Source organism: Pongo abelii, chromosome 10, assembly GCF_028885655.2.
Source record: "Pongo abelii isolate AG06213 chromosome 10, NHGRI_mPonAbe1-v2.0_pri, whole genome shotgun sequence".
Classification (NCBI taxonomy): domain Eukaryota; kingdom Metazoa; phylum Chordata; class Mammalia; order Primates; family Hominidae; genus Pongo; species Pongo abelii.
In genome coordinates this window covers 104435396-104460076 of record NC_071995.2, presented here as the reverse complement: position 1 = coordinate 104460076, position 24681 = coordinate 104435396, and the positions used below count along the sequence as shown (strand labels likewise).

General features: G+C 41.5%; 1 long non-coding RNA gene across 1 annotated transcript in view; it reads right to left on the bottom strand.

Annotated features, from left to right (window-relative positions):
- Positions 1 to 2820: 2820 nt before the first annotated feature.
- LOC129049339 (uncharacterized) overlaps positions 2821 to 24681 on the bottom strand; it is a 403176-nt gene continuing 381315 nt past the window's right edge. Inside the window, exon 7 of the long non-coding RNA XR_008512377.2 lies at positions 2821 to 5748. This is a non-coding gene — a long non-coding RNA (uncharacterized LOC129049339). The remainder of the gene's footprint in view (positions 5749 to 24681) is intronic.

Sequence of the window (24681 nt, the reverse complement as noted above, 5' to 3'; positions counted from 1 at the left end):
TACTCGAAATTCCTCTTAGAATATTCCTCTTAGAATTCTTTATCTAGTTATTATTAAACAGCTCTTCTCCATGGGCCTCCACTGAGTACTCACGAGAAAGATGGGAGAAGGTAGGAGACCTGAGAACATGCTTCTCCACGGTGGAGAGCAGGGTTTGTGAACGTTCAAAGGCAGCACAGAATTGCTAGGAGCAGCCTATCCACTCTGGACCCGGCAGGAGTGCATGGTGGTGATCAGTTGACACCATGGGACAAGCAGAAAACTCTCCCTTACCCAAGTTTCATTTCTGATACAAAGCAAAAGCCCTCTGCTGCCGGAAGAAGCAATTTTACTAGAGTATTTCTCATTATTGTTCAGTCTCTGTTGTTACTCTCAGGTACACAATATTTTCTTTCAATATGTAATTTTGAATGTTATTTAATTTCAGAAAAGTTTTCTAGAATTATAGTTTTTGGAATTTGTTCTGTTCCCTGGTTTTAGTTTTCTTGATAGGGGACTCCTGCTGTTCATATATTGGATCTTCTTTACCTGTCTTCAATGTTTGTCACGTTCCCTGGAGTACTTTTCAGCTCTTCATTTGGTTTCGATTTCTTAAAAGTTTCTCATTTTTCCTGCCTTCTCTGAAGGCATCATATGGTGTTTATTTGTTGTGTGTTTCTTATAGTTTAGTTCTCATTTCTAAAATATTTTATTTTATTCTGAATTACTTTTTGAGTTCTGAGTTTTTCTAATTCTGATTGATTTTATTCTTACATGTCTGGTATACTTTTCTTAATGTCTTTTACTCATTTTAAAGTAATAGATTATAGCTTTGATCTCCTCTATGGCATGTCTTTCTGGCAAATTTTCATTGTCCATGGGGATGTTGCATATGTCTTAGTCCCTTTTCTCTTAAAATAACTTTTTGTAGAATTGACCTCCATTGTTTTCTGTGGAAAATTAGCAGAATTGAGTTCTGCTAATTTTTAGAAGGTGGTTCTCTTCACATAATATTTCTAACTTTATAGAACTCACTCTTCTGTAATTTTCATGTGGTATTGAAAACATAAACATACATGAAAGTTATGAAATTTTGTTTGATTTTTTCCTCTCCTCCACTTTTATCTAAAATTTCCCTTACCTCATCACTCTTGTCTTGATCTTGCTAAATTTGATTTCACTCCCAGCACTTTTTCCTCAGTGTGAGACCCTGTCCTGAAAGGGAGAACTGGGTGCCACTTTCAAGATTTCATAGGGGGTAGACCACCCCAGGATTTTCAGTCCTTTCTGTAGACCCCTTGTATTCACCCCTATTCCAGTGGGCCAAGCCCATGTTGGTGTCAGGTGCTCTTCCCAGACTAGCCCTCTGTGCTTCTCAGAGAACATCCATGGGCTGTCTGGGGTTCTCCTGTTCTCAGGTCCTTAGTCATCCTGTGGATTCCTCTGCTCCTTCAGCACATATAGTGAATCAATGCAGGTCTTGTGGTTATTGGCATTTTCCTCTCACCCACTGTATTTTTGTGGTTTGAGAATATGCCTTATTGCTTAGTTTTTTCAAATACAGCCCATGGGTTTTGTTTTTCGTTCCTAGTAGATCTGTGACAATTTCAGAAGATCTAAAAAGTATGCTTCCACTGCATGTGGAAAGTATGCAGTGGAAGCATACTTTTTAGATCTTCTGAAATTCCTTAAAATATTCCTCTTAGAATTCTTTATCTAGTTATTATTAAATAGCTGCTGGATAATTCCCCAAACAACTTTGTCTTTATTAAATATATTTGGTTGAATTCCAACTTTGTTTTTTTTCCAATTAATCTGCCCTTCTGGGGGATTCACCTGTTCATTAAACATTCCCTGAGGATCTACCACTGTGCACCATGTGCTGGAGATTCAAAGGTGAGTGAGACTCAGTGAGGTTGTGTGTGGCTGGCTGTGAAATAATGACCTACATGAAAGAAGAACCAAAGAAGAGAAGGCCAAGTTATCATGGACTGGTGGGCCTGGCTTTTCTGAACAGGACGGAGCTGGATGTTTCACTACTCCTCTACTTCTTTATTTCTTGTGACTTTCTTGGAATATTGTCTGAAAGCCTAGGTACCTAGCAGAATGACCCCCCTGACATCACTACCACCACCCTCCACCATTATCTTTGCTATAATAATATACATGGGTAGAGGGATAATCAGCATTAAAAAAAGAGTGCTTTCACATTCTTTCATCTTCACAATAACCCTATGAGGCAAGATTATTACAGGTGAGGGAGTAGAGGTTCAAAGAGAAGGCTATTCAACTCAGTATGTGACTGAGCCAGGATCTAAACTTTTGTGAGTCTATTCCAAAGTTCTCCTTCTTTCCTCCATAGCCTGATGCCTTTGTTGTTTTTCAGAGTTAGTTTGGGGAGATTTGCAATAGGCTTCAGACTTCAAAGGCTTTTATAGACTCATGATAGAAGATACTAGAGATTGGCTAACCCAACACTCATGCCCACCCCTTTCTGTCTTGTCTTTCCCCACTACAGAGGCTGGAATACATAAAACCTCACTTTTCTAGTCTCTCTTGCAGATAGGGGTGGCCCTGTTACACAGCTCTGGCCATGAGATGTTTAGTGTTTCTCTCCGTTCAGTGTTTCTGGGAAAAGTCTGGGTTTTCTGACAAAAAAAAACAAGTGTGGCACGTGGCTGGTCCTGTCTCTTTACTCCTGGCTCTTCAGTTGGATTTGAACTTGATGGCTGGTGCCTGGGCAGCTTTCTACAACCATGAGGAAAAACCAAGAAAATCACAGAGATGCTGGCCCTCGACCAAGGTTTCTGTTTAAGAAAATATAAAAACAACAACAAAATACTCTTCTGTTGGTTTAATCCACTGTCAGTTAAATGTACTGATATTAACATCCAGAAGTGTTGCTAACTGATACACTCGCCTTTGATATAAATAAGAACATCATAGACTTTTAAAACTTTCTTTGTTCTAAGCAGTAGGAGGAGGTTAAGAGCATTATCTTAATTATAAAAAGTGATTCAGATACTACCGGGGATAGTGTTCCACTTTTGATAGACCCACTTATTTTTACTCTTGCAATGTTTAACTTCATACTCAGCCTCACTTGAGGCTGACTAGCGGCTACTGTATTTGAGCAGTCAACATTCATGCGGTTTCTGTTTACTAAGGCATTAGCAGAAACATAGACTGAAATATATACCACCATATAATAGATCCCAGATGTGTTGTTTTATTTTTTAAAGAGAAGGAAAGGATATTTGGAAGAATAAGTAACCAAAGAGCATTTTCTGTCAATCTCATTGGGGTTGGTGGTAACTCATCAGGGAGAAACAAACCAAACTTGGAATTAAAATACACTGGGATTAAGATCTGTTTCACTTTGTTTAAATTCAACAAGAAATCCTTGAGTCTTCCTAGAGCCAGATTACCTGTGTTAGCTCCTCTCAATAGCTCTATGGCTTTCTGGTTGTTATCCCAGCATTAAAGAAAATTAAAGGAAGGTTAATGCACTGCAGGAGTTCTAGGTCACAGAGAAGTGTGACTGGGATTCCATCCTGGCCCGTCTCACTCTAGAGTCCACATGATTGCTGCTTTCAAATATTTCAAAGGAAATTACAATGTCTGTAAACAGGAAAAAAAAAAAAAAAAGCATTACTTTTAAAAAGCAAAGGCTATTCTGTGGAAGGCAACAACTTTTTCTGGATGGCTCCAGTGAGTGGGCTACTGACATTTTATAATAGGTGGACATTACCAAAAGAAGCATTTTAACTCTGCTATTATCATCCAGAAAAATCTCTATTTCCTGCCAGTTGTGCTTTGGGCAACATGGTAGATGTGTCTCTAGATGAAATAAATAAAAAAAAGATTCTTACCTATTCTGGAAAGAAAAACAATAAACTCACTGAAGAAATGGAATCCATACCTATAAAGTGATTGTACATCTATCTTTGTGGTAGTCTCTGGTTTGGGATCATGTTCTGAACAGTTGAAGTTGTCTGATAGTCTATTTCTACATAATTGAGTGAGCAGAGAGAGAGGCAAGTTTACAGTCAGAGTTATTCCATCAACCCATTCCTCAAACTCTTCTACAATAGATTGTATGGATTTATGAACCATAAGAACCTAAGGGGTGTCCATCACAGAAAGGTAAATTCAGGGCCTACTGTCATCCTCCACACACACAGGCCAGAAGCAGATACATACCTGCCTTATTCCATGGACTATTTTCCCTTTTTGAGATTTCCATAGGGCTCTTTGGATTTAGGGAGTGAATGTTAACCCTCCTATAGATTCCTGAGCCCTGTGAAATGACTCGTTGAGTAAGGAGGTAGAATAATGAACCTTCTAGGATGGCTCTACATTTTAAGGCAGAGAGTAGCTGCTGGGAAGTTCTCCTTGTATGACTCTCTCAGTTGTAGTTACTGGCAAACTCTCCAGGTACTAGCATGTGGATACTGCTTAAAATTTAATCTAACTTGATACTCTCTCCACAGTCTACAACTGGGATAGCTGGATTTCACAAAGAAGAAACCCCAGACAGCTAGAACTTTACTCATTCTACTATCCATGAAATATTAAAAACATATAGCTCTCAGGAGGCTTGGAGCCTGTGTTTACAAAAAGAAGTAGATGAAAGTAGGCTATAAATTACTTCACCTGGATGGGCTTGGGCCCAAGGCATCCTAAACTTTCAACAACATGCAGATGGAGGAGAATGGGGAAAAATCTACTCAATAAATCCAGCGTGGGTGGGGTTACTAATTAAAAGCCAGCCTGAGAGGATACTCAGGCCTTGTAGATGACTATATAATGATTTTATCCCACCCTGGAAGCTGCCCAACAGAAGAGTGAGGAACAGTTGCAGGAAATTCTTGCCATTTACTCAGGAGTCATTGAGATAGAGCCAAAGTCTCTCAACCTGAAATTATACAGAAAGACACGTCCCAGAAGTCAGGTCATCAAATGCAGAATCCAGTCCCCAGGGAATGGGGGAGTTGAGTGTCACAGGAGGGCCCTGTTGAGGCTGGCTGGAGTTGCTGGACACTAAGCACAAAGGCTCAGAATTAGAGGGGATGTTTAGAAAGAAGACCATCATATGGCCTGGGTCCACTTAGGCACTGGGAGAGCTAAGATTTGAATATCAGAGCTTGCTTCCAGCAGAAAAGTCCTTGATATACTTGGCAGCCAGGAGAGTCCAAGGGTCTTCATGGGAGCTGAAACAGTCCACAGTCATGCCCCCGAGTTCTGGGACTGGGAGCCTGATTCAACTCCAAACCCTACAAGGGGGAAGATGGAGGCTGTTGATGCAGCTGCTTATGGAAGGAATTGGTTTACCAGCCACCCACTCCCTTCTACCTCCTTGAGGGTTTGTCTCCGTCAAGTAGAAATGGACCTCTGACACGTCCATCCATTTCATGTCCTGTCTTCCGGTCAACTTGCCTCAAGCTGCCTTGGGTTCTGCTTCCTTCTTCCTTCTGCTCTGCTGATGCATCTTGCTGTTGACATCTCACCTCATCTTTCACCAGACTTGATGCTTGGAACCACTTCTACAGTTTTGATTTTCACTTCCCTGGTCAATACAGTTCAGATCCTGCCTGGCTGTACTTCTTTCATTTGCCCTAGGTAAGTCTGGTGATCTTGTACTTCAGCACAGACCCCTGGGGGAAGCAATCCTGCGGGGGGCACCCATATCCCAGTACAAGATCCAGGTAGAAATTGGGTGGGCTGAGTCCTGCAGGTGAGCATCATCAGTGGACCGGCAGCAAGCTACTGGAGGAGAGAGAGAGGATAGGTGACAAGGAAGGAGTCAGACTTCTGCTCTCTTTGGATCAAGGGCTCACAATATTTTCTGCAAATTACTGATATGCTACTTTACAGAAGGTCCCTAAGGTTAGGTGGTAAATCTTCACCAGGTGGTGTTTTGGGGTCTTAGACAATACATTTTGACACAAGAACAAAGTAAGGCCAAAGTTGGAACAAAGTGTCCTCAGATGACAGGAGCTATCTCTCCCATCACATACACACACACACACACACACACACACACACACACACACCACTTGACATGCTTGTAGATTACAGCTGCACATGGGACATGAACACTCATTGCTCCAAGGAAGATGAAAACACCTACTGAGTTCTTTCCTGAGCTGCAAGTGTGTGACTGCTCGCAGAGCGGGGCAGAGGGAGTTGTGGTGTTTTCCAGTCACTTGTACACTCAACCCCAGGCCTGTCCATGCAGAAGGGAGCCATGGGGTATTCTCACACCAGGCAGCACTGACTTGGGAGCTGGCTTCTTGCTTCCTGGTGCCATTGGCAACTGTCCCACAAACCCTTCCCATCATCCACCAACATACCCAAAACATACTTCAGGGAAATGAAAAAAAAACTGCTCCTGCTGATCTCTGTGGTCCCTCAGATCTCCTTAATCATTTCCGGAAATTCTGGGGCAGCCCCAAAGTAGAAGCAGTTCTAACTGTGGAAATCACTTCTGCCTGCAGCATCTGTCTTCCAACCTGGGAGTTGTACCGGGGGTTATTTTTATAGTCTTCGATTCTGCCTCAGGGACCAAGGCTTGAAACTAGCTTAAGAAATTTAGATGAAACAAATTTGCAAGTCTCAGCTGAAATCTTGGAGCAGGTGATCTAACATCTGGAGTACCTAACCGCTCTGACTAAGTACTTTCTCATCCTTTCAAAAACCATGTTGTCAGCCTAAAAGAGGAAGAGGAAACCGACAAAGTTTTGATGATGCTTACAAGTTGATTTCCTGCCTTCATTCTCAAATAGTTCCGCTGAACTCTTTGGCTGCTGGTTTTAGAAACTATGCTATAAATATAAACAGTAATAATGCTACTGCTTGGTATTTACATCAGAGATCCTCCTCCACAGTGACTGCCAGGTGCTTTCCAAATTGTCTGATGTGTACAGTCTGTGCTTGGGTCAGCCCAGAAGTCCACTGTTCTACAGGTCTCTTCTAAATTTTTTTTTCAGTGGCTTGAATTTCCACATCTAAAAGAGAAGCACCTGTTCTGCAAGTACTGACTGTCTCAGTTTCCCTCTTCGTTATGCCCCCTTTTAGCGCTCCGATCCCCCTCAGTCCCTCCTGCCAGCACCCATCCAAATTCAAAGTAGTGGATTTAGTAGTAGGTACAGTATGAGTTGTGGGAGTCAGTGTTGGAGGGAGGATGCAATGGAAGGAATGTCTGTGTTCTCCTGAAATTCATATGTTTAAATCCAAACCCCCAACGTGATGGTATTAGGCTGAGCCTTTGCGAGGTGATTAGGTCATGAGGATCCTTCATGAATGGGATTAGTGCCCTTACAAAAGAGGCCCCAGAGAATTAATTGTCTTGCCTTCTTTCCACCATGTGAGGACACAGAAGTACCCTTCTGCAACCAAGAAGAGGACTCTCACCAGAACTCAACCATGCTGGCACCTTGGTCTTGGACTTCCAGCCTCCACGATAGTGAGAAATAAATTTCTGGTTTTTTAAATAAGCCACTCAGTCTATGGTATTTTGCTATAGTAGCCAGAGCAGCTTAAAACAGAGGATATTGTGATTTGCACAGTGAAGAAGGGGAAAGGTGCCTTTTCTTTCTCTACCTGAAGTCCTGATTAAATTTTTAAAAAGTCTCTGTACAGAGTGGAATGATGGTTACCAGAGGCCGGGAAGGGTAGTCGGGGTGGTGGTGGGGAAATGAGAGAGACGGTTAATGGGTACAAAAATATAGTTAGATAAAATAAATAAGATTTTGTATCTGATAGTATAACAGGGTGACTACAGTCAACAATAATTTATCATACATTTTTGAAATAACTAAAAGAGAATAATTGGAATGAAATGATAAAGGTTTTCGGTGATGGATACCCATTTACCCTGATGTGATTATTATGCATTGTAGGCCTGTATTAAAATATCTCATGTATCCCAATAATATATATGCCTACTATGTGCCCATAAAAATTAAAAAAAAAAAAGTCTCTGCAATCATCAGGTCCCTGTTGTTTGCCTAAAAAATAAGGGATTTGGACTTATTTTTCTGAGGTTCCTAACAACTCTGATGATGATCATTCTATGAGCCTGTCATAACTCACTTTTGGATCATCAAGGTGGAAACCTATTGCTTTTCCTTTGTCCCCAGGTGCTTTTTCTCACCTAACTTGCTATAAAATGAATGTTTCTCCCTGCCCCTCCCAAAAAATATAGCATGTTTTTTCCTATCATGAAAAATGAAATGTCAACAACAAAAACATATATTTCTGCCATAATTCTACCCGACTTTAGACTGAAAATCTTTGGAGATATTTTTGTTGTCACAATGATTGGGGAATTCTACTGGCATTAAGGCAGTGAGAGATCAGGGATGCCCCACACCCCACAGGGTTCAGACAGTGCCCGGCATATTCACAGGTGCTTAACAAATATTTGTTTTTTTAAATTTTATTATTATTATACTTTAAGTTTTAGGGTACATGTGCACAACGTGCAGGTTTGTTACATATGTATACATGTGCCATGTTGGTGTGCTGCACCCATTAATTTGTTTACTGAGTGAGCAGGAGCAGGGGCCATCATTCCTGAGGTCTCGCTCCTTAGGGGAGCAACTTGCTTATCTGAGCACCTTCAGGTGGGTCATGCACACACACAAATAGGGCAATTTCCTCACATAAGAATGACAATCTTTGTGCAATTACTCATTCTCCTTCTCTAAGCTGTCATTGTCTCAGGCAGAGACTGTAGTTCATGTGGTGGTCATTAGAGCTGTTCACAAGTATTCCCAGATCTCCTCCTTCTGGACATAAAATAAGATGACACTTTCTTACCCTTTTGATGCTAGCTGTGATCATATAACTTGCTTGGCCAATGAAATATGATGGGAAGTGATGCGTGTTATTTCTAGGGGGAGGCTTCAGAGCCAGTGTGCAATTCACCATCTCCTGCTCCTGCCGCCACAGCGGTCATGGATCCTCATCATGAGACTGCCTCTGAGTGACTGAGTGGCTGGGGAGAGTAGAGTCTCCCTGCCGAGCTGTGTTGGATGGGTAGAATCTAAGTTTCACCATGATAGACTGATAACAGAATGTGAGCAAGGAATCAGGTGCTGTCTTGTTAAGCCACTGAAATGTGGCGGTTGCTACTGCCATAACTTTTCTTCTGACTGCTATAGTCTAATCTGGAGTTTTCAAGGAATCCAGTAAAAAGTATCCCTACTTCTTCACCCAACAACTGAACAAAATAAGAAATAAGACAAAAAGGAAGACAGATGGAGGCCAAACTCTTAGCTTTATTAGTAACTTAATCCAGACAACCCTGGACTGAAGCCGTGATCCCCAGGAAGAGTGTAGGGGCAGTGAGGGATGGAGTCAGGCACAGACCTGCTCAGCCAAGTCTTACAGGTTTATCTGGGCATAGGCTCCAACTCTAGCTGGAGTTGGTATATTATTATTTTTCTAGGGTGGCCATCACAAATACCGCAGACTGTGTGGCTTAAACAACAAAGGTTTCTCTTCTTACAATTTTGGAGGCTAAAAGTCTAGCGTCAAGGTGCCACCAGAGGTGGTTTCTTCGGAAGCCCCTCTGTTTGGCTTGTAGATGGTCATCTTCTTCTATTTGTATCTTTACATGGTCTTCCCTTTGCATGTGTCTGTATCCTAATCTCCTCTTCTTATAAGGACGCCAGTTATATTAGATTAAAGCCTATTCCGATGATCTTATTTAACCCTAATTACTCCTTTAAAGGCCCTATCTCCAAATACAGTCACATGTTAAGGTATGGGGGGTTAATAATGAGCTTAGAAATTTGCAAGGGAGGAGGAGACACAATTCAGCTCAGAACAGTAGACTTCTCCGCTGGCAAAGCAACTGCAAAGAACAAAACAGGCGGAGCTGAGATAAGCGTGCCCTGTTACAGTCTTTGCAAGTGGACTATTCACACATCACTTATTCCAAATTGACCATTCACCTATCGATCAACCTCTGGGAGTAAAGGGGTGAAGAGATGCCAACTTTTTCCCACCAGCGGAACTCCTTCCACATGGAGGAAACATCATGGGGAAACTTCCCCGTGGTGTAGGGAAGACATGTGTCCCTACCAACAGTTCACATCTGATGCACCCCTATGCCCTCACGGCCAAGTGCAGGACTTGGTTCCTGGAAGGCTCTCAGGAAGAAAAAAGAGTCTCGTAAGTGACACGTCCTACATTGTTTTGCTTGTGTTGGTTACAACACTGTTATACCATGTTACTCTTTAGTCCGTTTGTCTCCTTTTCACCTGCTCACCCCAACTGTAGCTCTGCTAGAAGAAACAACTTCCTAGTATCCCCAACTTAACCCTGCATTGTACCAGGTGTACAGCAGCTGCCCAGTGGGGTGGTGGCACTTGGAGCTCTGGGTTTATTTTTGTTTACTGAGTTTCTCACACTGCAAATGGGCCTGAGAAATGGAATGTGGTCAAGTGGAGCCTAACTAAGCAGATGGGAGGAGAATCCTTGAGGCGAGGGATGACCACTACCCTCCCAGGTAAGACCACACCACAGTGGTAACAGCCTCTGGTCTCTGTGATCCTAAATGGGCAGTTGGGTTGGCCTGCCAAGTCCCCCTGCTTTTGGGAAGGAAAATGAACATGAGGGAGGCAAGCCAAACGTGCGTGGCTCTGCCCCAAGAAGCCAAAGTGGCCTTTTGAAAGATTAATGGGGCATTTGGCTCTCAGCTTCTTAACAAAGAGGAAGGGAAAAAGCTTTCTGAAAAACACCAACAGCTTCTGGCAGGGATTCCAGAGGAGGGATTGAAGGCTGCAGGATAGGCCTTGGTGCTTTTTTCCCAACCCTGTTTTTATTTTTTCCCACAGCCTCTCTCATCCTGCTTCTCTTGCTTCCTCTTCTTATTTCTTCTTTGGTGTTTTGGCCTCCCAGAATTATTTCTGCCTTTCCTTTCATTTGCACTGCCATTAAATCTTCTTTCTGTTCTCATTTGTCAGATGTATGTGGGAAGGGCACTTTGCAAGGTAGAAAGACACAAACTTCAGAATGCAGCCTGGGCTTGCAGCTCAACTCTGAAAATTTCTAAAATATGTATTGAGGACATGGATTGTGTTTGTCCCCTTTTTAAGGGGATGGCGCCCATATACTTCTTTGTGGAAATATTCCTCCCTACTGTGGGTGATTCTGTTGGGGATATCAGTCATGCGGTGGCTGCACTTGCCTCGCCACAGCAGCAGGCACGTGATCAGAGTTCACGATTCTGATTCCACCTGTTGTGCTAATTGGCCCAAGGCAATCAAGCTGGGCCAATCAGGATCCCTCTGGGGATGCCATGAGCTGCAAGGTGGAAGGACCATGGCAGCCTGTGGCTTCTGGGAACATCTTTCCTCCCAATGGAGGGAAGGCTTCCAGAAGGTGCAGCAACACAGAACAAAGCCACATTAAAGACAGGGAACAGATGGGGCACCTTGGTCCAGGAAAGGAGCTGGATTAACCTCTGCACACTGTAGTTTTCTATCATATGAGCCACTTTTTTTTTTTTTTTTTTTGGTTTTTGTTATTCTTGAACTTGTTTGGACTTGGCTTCTGTCACATGGAACCAACAGAGCCCTAGTGATCACACTGTGATTCTTTAGGCAACCCATTTAACTTTATGGAGCCTCAGTTTTCACCTAAAAATGGACTCCTCTAATGCTCATCTAAATGGGGTGTGCCCCTAGCAAAACATGCTTCCCTCTCCTGTAAGAACCAGCATGTCTTTGCCTTTTTTTTTTTTTTTTTTTTTTTTGGCAGAGTCCCACTCTGTCACCCAGGCTGGAGAACAATGGCATGATCTCAGTTCACTGCAGTCTCTGCCTCCTGGGTTCAAATGATTCTGCTGCCTCAGCCACCCAAGTAGTAGGTATTACAGGTGTTCACCACCATGCCCAGCTAATTTTTGTATTTTTAGTAGAGACGGGGTTTCACTATGTTAGCGAGGCTGCTCTTGAACTCCTGACCTCAGGTGATCCACCTGCCTCAGCCTCCCTAAGTGCTGGGATTACAGGCATGAGCCACCGTGCCTGACAGAACCAGCATGCCTTCTTGCACTCATTTCTGGACTAGACTTTTTCTCCACTAGACAGAGTTGAAGGACTGTCTTTTCAGCACCTGCCCTGGAACAAGGGAAGAGCTCAGCGATTGTTGGTTCATTTCTGTTTTCCCCTTTCTCACTTCTTTCAGAAATCTAGTTATAGCCTCTTGCTTGTACCTCTTACTTCTTTCCTTCTTTTTTGGGCCAAAAGTTTCCAGTGTATTTCCCCTGATCCTCCCACAGGTACATTTTCTTGCCTGGGTACTCAGCATACGTGGAAAAATTATGGTCGTTAGTATTTGTGTGTCCAAGTGGTACTGTAAAGAAGTCCTGTTTCAGCTGTCTTTGCCATGGAAGGGCAATTAGCCAACTCTGCCTACAAGTATCTAATTGCTGTATCACAAAGCTTTAATGCCCAGAAATCATTGCTGATATAAGAATTTTGTCCACCATAGAGAATTTTAGCTTAGTGGTGAAGCGACCACTCATGAACTTAGTCATGTGCAGACTCTATTTCTATCCATCCTCCCCAAGCATGGCTGACACAGTCTTCTTTTTCTCTATATTTTTCTTTTTTAATTTTTTTAATTCTTTTTTTTTTTTTTTTTAAATAGAGATGAAGTCTCTCTATGTTGCCCAGGCTGGTCTCGAACTCCTAGGCTCAAGTGATCTTCCTGCCTCAGCCTCCCAAAGTGTTGGGATTACAAGCATAAATTATCACGCCTGGATGCAGTCTTCCTTATAAGTGGCATTTTTATATTTCCCTTACATTGGAACATTCCCACACAAACTCAAGATGATCCCAAGGTGGGCATGTTGCCAAAGTCCTTTTCCTCCTTCTCCCCAAACTGCTTCTTTCTCCTGGCTTTCCAGTTTGGGTAAATGGCACCAACCTTCTCCCAGGCACCAGACTTCCACCCTGGGTGGTCATGTTAAACATTTTTCACTTTGTCTGCAAGCCATGAATATTCCATCTGAAACCCATCTCCTCTTTTACTGTGATCATACCAATTCAGGACCACTTACCTTTGACCTGTGTTATTTCAAGAGCCTTTGCCTGCTCACGGAAGTGAGCTTACTTGCTCTTGGGAAGGTTTTGCTAGCAAGAGGCAGTTCTGATCCTTAAGTCCATGTTTCCCACATGCTATGGACTCAGCTGTGTCCCTCTCCCCACCCCAAATTCATGATTCTTATGTTGAAGCCCTAACCCCAAATGTGATATTTGGAGATGGGACTTCTGGGAGGTAATTAAGCTTAGATGAGGTGACAAGGGTGGAATCCTTATGATGGGATTAGTGCCTTTGCAAGAAGAGGCACCAGAGAGCTTATTTTTTCTCTGTCTCCATGCACACACAAAGAAGGGGTCATGTGAGTATACAGCATGATGGCAGCCATCTACAAACCAAGAAGGGAGCCCTCACCAGAACCTGATCATGCTGGCTTCCAGAACATGGACTTTCAGCACCCTGATCACGGACTTCCAGCCTCCAGAACTACAAAAAAACAAGGGTTGTTTAGGTCGCCCAGTCTGTGGTATTTTGCTGCAGCAGCCTGAGCTAAGACACCACCCAAAATTTGCTGCAATTAACACACAGATCCAGGAATGAGAGAAGTTATCATAGATGCTAACTATTCGGAAGAACTTCTTTGACCAAAGTCCTCAGCCTCTGAAAAGGACCACTTTCCTTATGAAAATTCATGCTGTCTATACGTTTTTGGGATAAGTCAGTTGCATTACTTATGTGATAATCACACCTCATGTCATCTTGTTTTCAAAAAATAACTGTTTAAATTGCTATTTAAATGTGAGATGTATGGTCATGCAGGGGGGTTCTCAGTTTTTCCTTCGCCGTTCTGGCTAAAAAACAAAACAAAACAAAACAAAACAAAATACAAGTAGCTGAAACATTTTCCTGTTAAAATTTTCCTGAAAACAACTATCTGGGTTAGTAAGATAGACAGTCATCTGCTTATCATTTCAGTGCTCATCACCTTTTTCCTAAATTCGTTTATATTAGCAAAGCCCAGTGATTAGCAAAGCCCCTGACTCTTGGATGTTCTTAAGTTTTTTCATCTTCTGGGTCATGCTTGCATGTCTTTAATGTAAAAATCAGACTTGAGGCCTCAGCCTTTGAAAATAGCAGAGTCCGGCAGGATTGTTGGAGGTTTCAGGAGAAAAAAAAAGCAGCTTAAGGAGGGGTTTTGAAAGCTTTTATATATGTTAATTATAGTCACGGAGGGTCAAAAGACAGGGAAGAACCAAACCAGAAGGAGAAAAATATTGTAGGTATGAGTCTAGTAGTCAGGGTGATGTTAAGTTACGCTGCATTAACACACTCCCAGATTGCAGTGACTTTCACATGAACATTTATTTTGGTCACATAAAGTTCTTTGCCAAGTCTCGTGACTCTCCAGGGAAGCTGCTTTCCAGGTGGTGGTTCAGGGAGCCAATATGCTTTTATCATGTGATTCCAGTAGCTTAACACATGGCTCCTAAGGTCATTGAGTTTAGGAAAGATAGAGCCAAAGAATTATAAAGGAGCTTCTCACTACCTCAGCCTGGAAACGATACGCTGTTACTTTTGTTTATAGTCCACTGGCCAGAAAAAGTCATATGGCATTGCCTGACTTGCAAGGCAGTGGTGAAGTGGGTGAGCTCATGCATATTCAATGAGCAATCAGTGTCTTGGCCTCAAGGGCAAGGCTCAGGTCAATTAATTTATTTTTAATTCAATTACAAGGCAATCTCCTAAAATGTATGAAATTTTCATCTTTATATTTCTTATTTTCTACTCTAGAAACTGTAGCAGAAGAAGGAGAGGTAGAAAAGGGAGAATACTCATTTACTCTTTGATTTGGCTTTAATTTCCTTGGCAGACAAATGAATTTTACATTTTATCTCATTTTAGAGAAGTTCATACTTTTTAAAAGAGCATCACAGAATAGTCTACATTCTAATCCTAATTATTTCAGTAGCTAATCTACGACCTCGACTATCTAACTTTGTGTCTCTGATTTTTAGCATGCTCATCAGAACATTGGGCATGGTAATTCACCTTCTTCACTAAGTTATTGCAAAATTCCAATTCAGTGTCTGAAATGCTTACAAGTGCTCCGCTCATAGTAGATGCTAAAGAGTTTGTTGAATGACTATCTATGAGCAAATTAACTTAACTGCTTCCCTTTTATTCTAATAGAAACTGCTAATACCATGATGTAAAACATAAATGGTGCAAGGGGCATGGGGTCATTTTAGTCAACCAGAATGTCATAGTTGATAAATGTATTCTTTTTATTATTATTATTATACTTTAGGTTTTATGGTACATGTGCGCAATGTGCAGGTAAGTTACATATGTATACATGTGCCATGCTGGTGCGCTGCACCCACTAACTCGTCATCTAGCATTAGGTATACCTCCCAATGCTATCCCTTCCCCCTCCCCCCACCCCACAACAGTCCCCGAAGTGTGATGTTCCCCTTCCTGTGTCCATGTGTTCTCATTGTTCAATTCCCACCTATGAGTGAGAATATGCGGTGTTTGGTTTTTTGTTCTTGCGACAGTTTACTGAGAATGATGATTTCCAATTTCATCCATGTCCCTACAAAGGACATGAACTCATCATTTTTTATGGCTGCATAGTATTCCATGGTGTATATGTGCCACATTTTCTTAATCCAGTCTATCATTGTTGGACATTTGGGTTGGTTCCAAGTCTTTGCTATTGTGAATAATGCCGCAATAAATATACGTGTGCATGTGTCTTTATAGCAGCATGATTTATAGTTCTTTGGATATATACCCAGTAATGGGATGGCTGGGTCGAATGGAATTTCTAGTTCTAGATCCCTGAGGAATCGCCACACTGACTTCCACAAGGGTTGAACTAGTTTACAGTCCCACCAACAGTGTAAAAGTGTTCCTATTTCTCCACATCCTCTCCAGCACCTGTTGTTTCCTGACTTTTTAATGATTGCCATTCTAACTGGTGTGAGATGGTATCTCATTGTGGTTTTGATTTGCATTTCTCTGATGGCCAGTGATGGTGAGCATTTATTCATGTGTTTTTTGGCTGCATAAAAGTCTTCTTTTGAGAAGTGTCTGTTCATGTCCTTCGCCCACTTTTTGATGGGGTTGTTTGTTTTTTTCTTGTAAATTTGTTGGAGTTCATTGTAGATTCTGGATATTAGCCCTTTGTCAGATGAGTAGGTTGCAAAAATTTTCTCCCATTTTGTAGGTTGCCTGTTCACTCTGATAGTAGTTTCTTTTGCTGTGCAGAAGCTCTTGAGTTTAATTAGATCCCATTTGTCAATTTTGGCTTTTGTTGCCATGGCTTTTGGTGTTTTAGACATGAAGTCCTTGCCCATGCCTATGTCCTGAATGGTAATTCCTAGGTTTTCTTCTAGGGTTTTTTATGGTTTTAGGTCTAACATTTAAGTCTTTAATCCATCTTCAATTGATTTTTGTATAAGGTGTAAGGAAGGGAACCAGTTTCAGCTTTCTACATATGGCTAGCCAGTTTTCCCAGCACCATTTATTAAATAGGGAATCCTTTCCCCATTTCTTGTTTTTCTCAGGTTTGTCAAAGATCAGATAGTTGTAGATATGTGGCATTATTTCTGACGGCTCTGTTCTGTTCCATTGATCTATATCTCTGTTTTGGTACCAGTACCATGCTGTTTTGGTTACTGTAGCCTTGAAGTATAGTTTGAAGTCAGGTAGTGTGATGCCTCCAGCTTTGTTCTTTTGGCTTAGGATTGACTTGGCGATGCGGGCTCTTTTTTGGTTCCATATGAACTTTAAAGTAGTTTTTTCCAACTCTGTGAAGAAAGTCATTGGTAGCTTGATGGGGATGGCATTGAATCTGTAAATTACCTTGGGAAGGATGGCCATTTTCACGATATTAATTCTTCCTACCCATGAGCATGGAATGTTCTTCCATTTGTTTGTATCCTCTTTTATTTCCTTGAGCAGTGGTTTGTAGTTCTCCTTGAAGAGGTCCTTCACATCCCTTGTAAGTTGGATTCCTAGGTATTTTATTCTCTTTGAAGCAATTGTGAATGGGAGTTCACTCATGATTTGGCTCTCTGTTTGTCTGTTATTGATGTATAAGAATGCTTGTGATTTTTGTACATTGATTTTGTATCCTGAGACTTTGCTGAAGTTGCTTATCAGCTTAAGGAGATTTTGGGCTGAGACAATGGGGTTTTCTAGATATACAATCATGTCATCTGCAAACAGGGACAATTTGACTTCCTCTTTTCCTAATTGAATACCCTTGATTTCCTTCTCCTGCCTAATTTCCCTGGCCACAACTTCCAACACTATGTTGAATAGAAGTGGTGAGAGAGGGCATCCCTGTCTTGTGCCAGTTTTCAAAGGGAATGCTTCCAGTTTTTGCCCATTCAGTATGATATTGGCTGTGGGTTTGTCATAGATAGCTCTTATTATTTTGAGATATGTCCCATCAATACCTAATTTATTGAGAGTTTTTAGCATGAAGCGTTGTGGAATTTTGTCAAAGGCCTTTTCTGCATCTATTGAGATAATCATGTGGTTTTTGTCTTTGGTTCTGTTTATATGCTGGATTACATTTATTGATTTGCGTATATTGAACCAGCCTTGCATCCCAGGGATGAAGCCCACTTGATCATGGTGGATAAGCTTTTTGATGTGCTGCTGGATTCTGTTTGCCAGTATTTTATTGAGGATTTTTGCATCAATGTTCATCAAGGATATTGGTCTAAAATTCTTTTTTTGTTGTGTCTCTGCCAGGCTTTGGTATCAGGATGATGCTGGCCTCATAAAATGAGTTAGGGAGGATTCCCTCTTTTTCTGTTGATTGGAATAGTTTCAGAAGGAATGGTACCAGTTCCTCCTTGTACCTCTGGTAGAATTCGGCTGTGAACCCATCTGGTCCTGGACTTTTTTTGGTTGGTAAGCTATTGATTATTGCCACAATTTCAGCTCCTGTTATTGGTCTACTCAGAGATTCAACTTCTTCCTGGTTTAGTCTTGGGAGGGTGTATGTGTTGAGGAATTTATCCATTTCTTCTAGATTTTCTAGTTTATTTGCATAGAGGTGTTTGTAGTATTCTCTGATGGTAGTTTGTATTTCTGTGGGATCGGTGGTGATATCCCCTTTATCATTTTTTATTGCATCTATTTGATTCTTCTCTCTTTTTTTCTTTATTAATCTTGCTAGCGGTCTATCAATTTTGTTGATCCTTTCAAAAAACCAGCTCCTGGAATCATTAATTTTTTGAAGGGTTTTTTGTGTCTCTATTTCCTTCAGTTCTGCTCTGATTTTAGTTATTTCTTGCCTTCTGCTAGCTTTTGAATATGTTTGCTCTTGCTTTTCTAGTTCTTCTAATTGTGATATTAAGGTGTCAATTTTGGATCTTTCCTGCTTTCTCTTGTGGGCATTTAGTGCTATAAATTTCCCTCTACACACTGCTTTGAATGCATCCCAGAGATTCTGGTATGTTGTGTCTTGGTTCTCGTTGGTTTCAAAGAACATCTTTATTTCTGCCTTCATTTCGTTATGTACCCAGTAGTCATTCAGGAGCAGGTTGTTCAGTTTCCATGTAGTTGAGCGGTTCTGAGTGAGATTCTTAATCCTGAGTTCTAGCTTGATTGCACTGTGATCTGAGAGATAGTTTGTTATAATTTCTGTTCTTTTACATTAATTGAGGAGAGCTTTACTTCCAAGTATGTGGTCAATTTTGGAATAGGTGTGGTGTGGTGCTGAAAAAAATGTATATTCTGTTGATTTGGGGTGGAGAGTTCTGCAGATGTCTATTAGGTCTGCTTGGTGCAGAGCTGAGTTCAATTCCTGGGTATCCTTGTTGACTTTCTGTCTCGTTGATCTGTCTAATGTTGACAGTGGGGTGTTAAAGTCTCCCATTATTAATGTGTGGGAGTCTAAGTCTCTTTGTAGGTCACTCAGGACTTGCTTTATGAATCTGGGTGCTCCTGTATTGGGTGCATATATATTTAGGATAGTTAGCTCTTCTTGTTGAATTAATCCCTTTACCATTATGTAATGGCCTTCTTTGTCTCTTTTGATCTTTGTTGGTTTAAAGTCTGTTTTATCAGAGACTAGGATTGCAACCCCTGCCTTTTTTTGTTTTCCATTTGCTTGGTAGATCTTCCTCCATCCTTTTATTTTGAGCCTATGTGTGTCTCTGCACGTGAGATGGGTTTCCTGAATACAGCACACTGATGGGTCTTGAGTCTTTATCCAATTTGCCAGTCTGTGTCTTTTAATTGGAGCATTTAGTCCATTTACATTTAAAGTTAATATTGTTATGTGTGAATCTGATCCTGTCATTATGATGTTAGCTGGATATTTTGCTCGTTAGTTGATGCAGTCTCTTCCTAGTCTCGATGGTCTTTACATTTTGGCATGATTTTGCAGTGGCTGGTACCGGTTGTGCCTTTCCATGTTTAGCACTTCCTTCAGGAGGTCTTTTAGGGCAGGCCTGGTGGTGACAAAATCTCTCAGCATTTGCTTGTCTGTAAAGTATTTTATTTCTCCTTCACTTATGAAGCTTAGTTTGGCTGGATATGAAATTCTGGGTTGAAAATTCTTTTAAGAATGTTGAATATTGGCCCCCACTCTCTTCTGACTTGTAGGGTTTCTGCCGAGAGATCCGCTGTTAGTCTGATGGGCTTCCCTTTGATGGTAACCCGACCTTTCTCTCTGGCTGCCCTTAACATTTTTTCCTTTATTTCAACTTTGGTGAATCTGACAATTATGTGTCTTGGAGTTGCTCTTCTCGAGGAGTATCTTTGTGGCGTTCTCTGTATTTCCTGAATCTGAATGTTGGCCTGCCTTGCTAGATTGGGGAAGTTCTCCTGGATAATATCCTGCAGAGTGTTTTCCAACTTGGTTCCATTCTCCCCGTCACTTTCAGGTACACCAATCAGACGTAGATTTGGTCTTTTCACATAGTCCCACATTTCTTGGAGGCTTTGCTCATTTCTTTTTATTCTTTTTTCTCTAAACTTCCCTTCTCACTTCATTTCATTCATTTCATCTTCCAGGGCTGATACCCTTTCTTCCATTTGATCGCATCGGCTCCTGAGGCTTCTGCATTCTTCACATAGTTCTCGAGCCTTGGTTTTCAGCTCCATCAGCTCCTTTAAGCACTTTTCTGTATTGGTTATTCTAGTTATACATTCTTCTAAATTTTTTTCAAAGTTTTCAACTTCTTTGCCTTTGGTTTGAATATCCTCCCGTAGCTCAGAGTAATCTGATCGTCTGAAGCCTTCTTCTCTCAGCTCGTCAAAGTCATTCTCCAACCAGCTTTGTTCCGTTGCTGGTGAGGAACTGCGTTCCTTTGGAGGAGGAGAGGTACTCTGCTTTTTAGAGTTTCCAGTTTTTCTGCTCTGTTTTTTCCCCATCTTTGTGGTTTTATCTACTTTTGGTCTTTGATGATGGTGATGTACAGATGGGTTTTTTGGTGTGGATGTCCTTTCTGTTAGTTTTCCTTCTAACAGACAGGACCCTCAGCTGCAGGTCTGTTGGAGTACCTGGCCGGCCGTGTGAGGTGTCAGTCTGCCCCTGCTGGGGGGTGCCTCCCAGTTAGGCTGCTCGGGGGTCAGGGGTCAGGGACCCACTTGAGGAGGCAGTCTGTCCGTTCTCAGATCTCCAGCTGCGTGCTGGGAGAACCACTGCTCTCCTCAAAGCTGTCACACAGGGACATTTAAGTCTGCAGAGGTTACTGCTGTCTTTTTGTTTGTCTGTGCCCTGCCCCCAGAGGTGCAGCCTACAGAGGCAGGCAGGCCTCCTTGAGCTGTGTTGGGCTCCACCCAGTTCAAGCTTCCAGGCTGCTTTGTTTACCTAAGCGAGCCTGGGCAATGGCGGGCGCCCCTCCCCCAGCCTTGCTGCCGACTTGCTGTTTGATCTCAGACTGCTGTGCTAGCAATCAGCGAGACTCCGTGGGCGTAGGACCCTCTGAGCCAGGTGCGGGCTATAATCTCCTGGGGCACCATTTCCTAAACCCGTCGGAAAAGCACAGTATTCGGGTGGGAGTGGCCCGATTTTCCAGGTGCCATCTGTCACCCCTGGAAAGGGAACTCCCTGACCCCTTGAGCTTCCCGAGTGAGGCAATGCCTCGCCCCTGCTTCGGCTGGCGCACGGTGCACTCACCCACTGACCTGCACCCACTGTGTGGCACTCCCTAGTGAGATGAACACGGTACCTCAGATGGAAATGCAGAAATCACCCATCTTCTGCGTCGCTCACGCTGGGAGCTGTAGACCGGAGCTGTTCCTATTTGGCCATCTTGATAAATATATTCTTGTGTAGACACGTTTTACAATGAAAACAATTCTTGCTTTACTCTACTGAGCTATTATAAAACTCAAATTAGTTTACCTGTGAAAAGTCTAGGTAAGCTCTCAAGTGACATATTAGTATAAAATGCTGGTGTTAATAATATTGTGACCAGGGCTGGCTTCACTGGTGTGTGAAATGTGTAGTCACATAGGGCCCTGCACTTAGGAGGGTTCCAACCTTGGTTGAATGATGTACTATCATCATCTTGAAATCTTAGTATATTTTTTTAAACAAGGGGCCCCACAATTTCATTTTGCACTAATTATATAGCTGGTCCTGGTTGTGACTCAAAATGTTGTTTCTTTCTACAAAAGGACAGCCTTAGATGCTTTTACTGGTCCCTTTCAGTCCTAAAATTATATGATTCTAAAAAATATTCCAAATGTTGTACCATTTTTATTTATTCATTTAAAAAATCCTTCTACTTCTACCATTCTTCTATTTCTAATCAACATCTTTTAAAGTATCTGTTATTTCTCACAAGCTCTCAATCTTTCACTTTCCACTTCTGCGAAGCTCTGGGAAAAGATTTTATTTTCCCCACTAGATTCAGTCTACTTAGCTAAAATCCTTAGAGACAATTTCAACTTTGTGTTTTTATGAGGCCTCTTTCAAAGTATGCTGTGCAGCTGCATGCTTAATGGTCTGGATTCTAGGCTGAAGACTTGCATTGGTACTGAGTAATGCATTTTACTTTTTTACAAAAAACATATACATATACATTTTTACAAAAAACATAAACATCTACATTGCAAAGAGAACTTTGGAGTCATAGTCCTCTTCTTCTGAATCAGAGAAGCTATAATGTAGCAGAAAATGTAGAAGACTTGGCATTAGTAGGTTTATGTTCAAGTTCTTGTTCTATCATTTACTGGATGTGTGAACCTAACAACGTTGCTTCAATCTCTCTGGGCCTTAGTTTTCTCATCTGTAAAGTGGGGTGGCAGGGGGAGGGGTAGGTACTATCTGCTTCATAGGGCTCTGGGGGAAAGAAATGAGAATAAGGTCCTTAAAAATCTCTTTTAAAGGGACTAACATTCTAGAGGGTTTATTTTTCATGTTAAATAATTTCATTCCATGAATGAATGAATCAGCCATAAAAACCTAAAGATCTAAAATGAACCCTATACCTCCTGCATTATTTCTTATGATGGTTAGCTCAGCAGACTCCACTGGGTTAGGTAAAAAAACGGGTTAACTTGTTGATGAATATTCATTTAATGAATACCTTCTGAGCACCCACTGTGATCTGGGTACTTTGCTAAACACCAAGAATTCTGATGTTATTATTATTATTAAATTAAATTAAATTAAATTTTAAGTTCCAGGATACATGCGCAGGATGTGCAGTTTTGTTATATAGGTAAGTGTGTGCCATGGTGTTTTGCTGCACCTATCAACCCATCACCTAGATATTAAGCCTAGCATGCATTAACTATTTATCCTGATGCTCTCTCTCCCCCAGCCCCTCTGGCCAGGCCACAGTGTGTGTTGTTCCCCTCCCTGTGTCCATGGATTCTCATATGACTTTCTTCACAGAATTAGAAAAATACTACTTTAAAATTCATATGGAACCAAAAAAGAGCCCATATAACCAAGACGATCCTATGCAAAAAAAAAAAAAAAAGTTGGAGGCATCATGCTGCTTGACTTCAAACTATACTACAAGGCTACGGTAACCAAAACAGCTGGTACTGGTACAGAAATAGGCACATAGACCAATGGAACAGAATAGAGATCTCAGAAATAAGACAGCACATCTACAACCATCTGATCTTTGAAAAACCTGATAAAAATGAACAGTGGGAAAAGGATTCTCTATTTAATAAATGGTGCTGGGAAAACTGGCTAGCCATATGCAGAAAATTGAAACTGGACCCCTTCCTTACACCTTATACAAAATTAACTCAAGATGGATTAAAGGCTTAAATGTAAAACCCAAAACTATTGGTGGGAATTCTGATATTATTAATTCAGAGTCTAATATAGTCTAAAAAACCAAAACCACATAGCATTATACATTCCATCATAAATATTTTATCAGCAAATATTTATGGACATCCACTGTATGCCAGGTTTGTAATATGAAGATTTTTAAAGGAGAGATAGAAGTTGCTATGGGGATCATAATAAAGAGTCTAACCAAATCTCTCTCTTTTTAATAAATATGTCAAGGAGTGGAGGAAAGTTATTGGAAAAAGCTGGAAGAAGAAGTCCTCAGGGAATTAATAGTAAAATGCCAGGATGGGCCATTTCAGATGAGAAAAGGTAAGCCTTGGGCCGAGATGGAATGGGCAGGGGAGAGAAGTAGAAAATTAAATGCTCTGCATAATAGCCTAAGAATTATAAATGTCTCCGAGGAACATCAAAAGCAAGTGAGTAAAGGAACCTAGAATAGAAGGAACTTAGGGAGATTAATGGAAGGAAGGGGTAGGGACAGAGAGAGAAAGAGAGACAGTGGTGAAGATTTAGGAAGCCTGGGCCCTGAGAAGGGGTGGCCAGGGAGAAGCTTCCTGTGGGAGGAATGGCACCGCTCCCAGCTGTGTCAGTTGTGCACTGTACAACTCCAGGGAGAAATATTGGCAATATCGGCCTCCTGGTTCACATAACTGTTAGAACAATTTCTCAGCAAATTGTTAAACAAAATTACAGGAGGCCATTTTTGGATTGACTCGTGCACTAGGCCACAGCAGACCAGACCAAACCAAAATGGAGTCACTCATGCTAAATGTGATATAATCAAACTGAAACTTTAAGGAAGTAGGTAGGTTCCAAAACAGACCATGTTTTGTTTAACTGCAGCACAAGGAGGTCTCCTTTACTCTAACCCTTACAAAAAATTGCCTGATGTCCTTGTTCCCAACTTATAAAACCCATTGTTCTGCTATTTCCCAGTGGAACTGGAGAACAAATAAGTACATTTATGATGGTGACAGAATGAATCAACATCTAAAGTTGGGGTAATTGCTAAATTAAGTTTGGCCTAAAGCTGACTCCTTATATAGTCTACATTCAGTGTAAATGTTTCTCCATACATAGTGAACTGTAACCTGATTGGAGGTATAAACAGACTGTAACCTATTCTTGCGCCAATCACCAAGTTTTGGTCAATCAAAGACAGCCAGCTGTTTAAACTGTGTTCAAATAAGCCAAACACTGGGCTATAACAAATCCGGCTATTTCTGTACCTTACTTCCTTTTTCTGTCCATGAATCTTCTTTCATTTTGTGAGTATGTTGTAGCCTCTGAACCTATTCTGGTTTGGGGGCTGCCTGATTCACGAATCATTCTTTGCTCAA